We start from the raw sequence: 4,989 nt of genomic DNA on the forward strand, positions 1-4,989 counted from the left end.
TATAGAATATTTTACTGTAATCTATAGCCAGTAGGATAAGTTTTACTGTAATCTATAGCCAGTAGAATAAGTTTTACTGTAAACTATAGCCAGTAGGATATAGTTTTACTGTAAACTATATCTAATATAGAATATTTTACTGTAATCTATAGCCAGTAGGATAAGTTTTACTGTAATCTATAGCCAGTAGAATAAGTGTTACATGAATCTTGTCACTAAGGGAATGTGGGAAGCTTGATCCGTCACTATTATTTTCAGAGATTTGGGAAGTAACAGCTTAACTTACCTTTCACCAAATGTTTTCAACGGACTGTTGCAGCTGAAGATATTGTAAGTATTATAATATTATTTACAGGTAAAGTTAAAACTGCTGTTTTCTGTAATGGTGTTACAGTTGATTTACATATTTAAAAAAAGTTTTCATAAATTCATATATAGAATTATACACAGACTTTTCTCTACGTTTAAATACTTTTCTTTTATTTGCGAGCTTTCGGCCCTCTTACCGGAGCCTTCATCGGGCAACATTGTACAATGTTGCCCGATGAAGGCTCCGGTAAAGTCCGTCTATAATTCCACATATAATAAGTATTTAATGTATAAAAAAATGCTTAATTTCACTAGTTCAATCATAGAATGCTTACAACAATGTATAATTTCACCATTGTTAGACTAGTGTGTTCGATTAAGACAAATAAATTCTGTGAAAAGAACACTTTAAACATCCCTTAATAAAAATCCAGGAGTGTACATTTTTTATTTAAGATTTTCTTGTCCATTTTACGTTTTGCATATCGGTGGGTCAGCAAAAAGTTTACGGACTTACAACGCTAAATCCGGGGTTCGATTCCCACGGTGGACAGAGCGTGCCTTGCCCATTGAGTAGCTTTGCGGTAAACCAACAGCGTATCAGGTTTTTTTTTTGTTTGTTAAGTCAATTTTTATCTTATTTCTTATACAATCATATATTACTTTCGTCGAGTCATGTAATATTTTTTAATAGTTCGTATCTATATTTCATATCAGATTATACTTTGAAAACAATATTAAATTTTTTCCGTATACTTTTGCCCATCATATTCCTGGAAGAAAGCCGATTGTTCGACAAGTTTTTTTTAATATATGCTGTGACGGACTATATTATTACCGATTCTCTCTCTCTCTACTCTAGCGATGGCTACTTTGACCAGTACGCTACAGCCCCCGAGAAAATTGGGGGATTTATGATTCCCCAGACCACTCTTAATATTGATTCAGGTTCGCGGTACTTTATCTTCTAGTGTCACAGTTGTGTTTAGAATGATTGTCAATATCCTCCTGTGGGTACTGTTGTCGCTACAAGATTCCATCTTTTCCATCATGTGTGTGTGTGTGTGTGTGTGTGTGTGTGTGTCCCAAATACTTTCGTTAAAACAACACTGACCATTATTAGTTTCCTAGGATTCCGTCAACATATAAAATATGTAGATAATATTTAAGACAGTCTCTCCGCACGAGCTTAAAGACATTAGCAACCAGACTTTCGTCCCAATTCCTTTCGGTTCTCTCCATCATCCCTATTTTAATTGTTCATATTTTATCCCTCTTTTTTACACTAAATTCTCTTCCTTTTCAACTAACAAATAAATTTCTCGTGACATCATCCAGAATTGGCGTCAGCTCCTAATTAAACATTCCAGATTGCGAGGTGAGGGTTTAGAAATGACGGTAGTTCTGTTGACTTACCGCTTTTCTTTTAATTAATAGGTTTTCTCGTTCCTTCATTTCGCGGCACATTAACTTCGGTCATCTAGCAGCGTAGAATGTACCGAAGCACTTAAGGAGCCTTTTTAGTTCCCCATTTAATCGTGTTTAGTTTAATGCTAAAGTCTGGAATAAGTACCGTTCCCATGCTCTGAATATGACGTTTTATACTGATTACACTCAAGAACGCCGCGAAACTATAAAACTGTAATAAGCATGTTAATATTACCCAGAATTAACCAGTATAAATCTAAGATTAAATATCTTTTATATGTTACAGTATATCATAGCCAATAAAGTTGATATCCATATAGCTTTCAGTCCTCTGTAATACCTGAAGAGTTTCATATTTTCTCGTAACGTTTAAATTTATATATTAAACGCAAACTTAAAATAATATATAGTGTCATCTTTACTGTCTCATTAAGTGTTTCTAAACTATGTGTATTAAATTCTTAAGGAAGTTGCCTCTTTCAATACATTATTGTCGGTCTTCAAAGTTAATGTTGTTTTAACTGAAAATTGAGTTTCATCTATCTATGGCGAACATTCGTTTCGGCTCTAACATTTTCTTACGTATATTACATTAACTTTAATGTAATCAATATTTGATTCTTAGGTCTTTACAAGACGGTAAATTGGATAATGTACCATCAGAGGCCTTGCTCTCGGTCCCAGCGTTAGAAACGCTGTAAGTCAAGTTATGGTCTTATTAAACTTATCTCAGCTTACTTTCATGTTTTTATAAACCTGTAACTAAACCTATGACGTTATTAAAATTATCCCAGCTTATTTTTCATGTTATAAACCTATAACTAAACCTATAACGTTATTAAAATTATCATAACCTATTTATCATGCTTATAAACCTAGTTTTTAACTAAACCTGTAACGTTATTAAAATTATCCTAACCTATTTATCATGTTATAAACCTATAACTAAACCTATAACGTTATTAAAATTATCCTAACCTATTTTTCATGTTATAAACCTATAACTAAACCTATAACGTTATTGAAATTATCCTAACCTATTTTTCATGTTCTAAACCTGTTACTAAACCTATGACGTTATTAAAATTATCTCAGCTTATTTTTCATGTTATAAACTTGTAATGAATATATGATGTTATTCAAATTATCCTAGCTTATCATTGAAGTCACATTTTGTGAAACACCTGGGTAAGTTTACAACTCAAAAATACAATACGTTATTAGACACCAAAATCTGGTAACTGATGTTATTCGATCGTGGATAAAAAACGTGTCACATAAAGACTGCTTAATTAGTTTCTTTACCATGTTTTTAAAACTGGAGACTGTTTTTTTTATCAAGATGACAATCTTGGGCTCATCTTTGTTGTTTATGTTTTGTTCTCATGAACTAACAGATCAACAATCAATAACGCAACAAACAAGTATAGATACCACCAGGTGGAGCTAAATGCATAAATTAGTTTACTGCACTGGAGACTGTTGAATAAAGAGACTTTCACCAAATTTTCAAACTAAGAAAAAGAACTAATTTTGTTCTGGTTAGTTTTAATATGGCCTAGATGTTAGCGTGATGGGTTATGATTCAGTAGGTCCTTGGTTCATGTGCCTTCTCCAAAACAAAATAATAATAAAATAAAAGTTTCGCTCCGCCGTGATTGTGTTATAAGAGTGACGATCATATCCCACTTTTTGGGCTAACAAAAGGACCCAAATAGTTAGTGGTGGGTGCTATCGTCTAGTTGACTTCCCTCTAGTCTATACGAGTTCAAAATTAGGGACAGCTATTATCGAACACAAATAATTTAATTTTAATGGACTTTGTTGAATACATTTAGATCGTTTAGTTTTCCTAAGTCGCAGCTTAAAAAAGTGTTTACCTTTTTTCAGCAATAAATTGTTATTAGGCCTATCTTATCCAATTAGTGATTATCATCTAGAAATTTCAAGGGAAGAAATATTGAGGTGTTAACTTATTGAGGCAAATCTTAACTTTTCCAGCAATCTTAATTCAAATCAAATCAGCCAGGTTCCGAAAGGAAGTCTTGGAGGTGTGCGGAAGTTACAAAGGTTATGGTTGAACGGAAATCACCTGACGGAAGTTCCAGTAGCAGCTTTGTCCGAGTTGGTACAGCTTCAATGTTTGTGAGTTTCTTCTATAAGTTGTTCAAAGCTGTTCATTTATAATGTACTATGTATATGTTATTGTTTATATTATCGTGTGAACAATAAATTGAAAATATCCTAACGCCATATTTGCTCAAAACACTTTCAAGAAACAGAAAAAACTTATCTCTTGCCTTCATTACTGAAATTGACAAAAATAAACTGAAATGTGTGGAAATATTTAACTTGTTAACAATATTACTGTAAATATACGTTTTGCCAATTGGAAGAAATTAATTACTGTACCTAGTTTTTGAGTAAATTAATTACTGTACCCACCTAGTTTTTGAGTAAATTAATTACTGTACCCACCTAGTTTTTGAGTAAATTAATTACTGTACCCACCTAGTTTTTGAGTAAATTAATTATTGTACCCACCTAGTTTTTGAATAAATTAATTACTGTACCTATCTAGTTTTTAAGTAAATTAATTACTGTACCCACCTAGTTTTTAAGTTAATTAATTACTGTACCTACCTAGTTCTTGAGTAAATTAATTATTGTACCCACCTAGTTTTTGAATAAATTAATTACTGTACCTATCTAGTTTTTAAGTTAATTAATTGCTGTACCTACCTAGTTTTTGAGTAGATTAATTCCTGGACTGTTTACTGTGGGGTTTATTCTATTGCACCTAATTTTTAAGTTAATTAATTACTGGGCTGTTTACTGTGGGGTTTGTTCTATTACACCTAATTTTTGAGTAAATTAATTACTGGGCTGTTTACTGTGGGGTTTGTTCTATTACACCTAATTTTTGAGTAAATTAATTACTGGGCTGTTTACTGTGGGGTTTATTCTATTGCACCTAATTTTTGAGTGAATTAATTACTGGGCTGTTTACTGTGGGGTTTATTCTATTGCACCTAATTTTTAAGTTAATTAATTACTGGGCTGTTTACTGTGGGGTTTTAACTTAAATCTTTGAAAAGGGCAACAGCTATGGATGTTTCTTTTAATTTTATTGTAGGTACATTTTTTTAGATTTAACTACATATATTTCTCTTCAGGAGCCTGGCTGATAATAAAATTGAAACAGTTCCTGATCTTGCTTTCATTAATCAGACAAAACTTCTTATCCTGTGA

General features: G+C 32.2%; 1 long non-coding RNA gene across 1 annotated transcript in view; it reads left to right on the top strand.

Annotated features, from left to right (window-relative positions):
* LOC111089253 overlaps positions 1–4,989 on the top strand; it is a 6,697-nt gene extending 1,708 nt beyond the window's left edge. The window contains exons 2-5 of the long non-coding RNA XR_002613545.1: positions 259–330; positions 2,363–2,434; positions 3,739–3,882; positions 4,914–4,989. This is a non-coding gene — a long non-coding RNA (uncharacterized LOC111089253). The remainder of the gene's footprint in view (positions 1–258; positions 331–2,362; positions 2,435–3,738; positions 3,883–4,913) is intronic.

Source organism: Limulus polyphemus, unplaced genomic scaffold (genome assembly GCF_000517525.1).
Source record: "Limulus polyphemus unplaced genomic scaffold, Limulus_polyphemus-2.1.2 Scaffold5677, whole genome shotgun sequence".
Taxonomy (NCBI): Eukaryota; Metazoa; Arthropoda; class Merostomata; order Xiphosura; family Limulidae; genus Limulus; species Limulus polyphemus.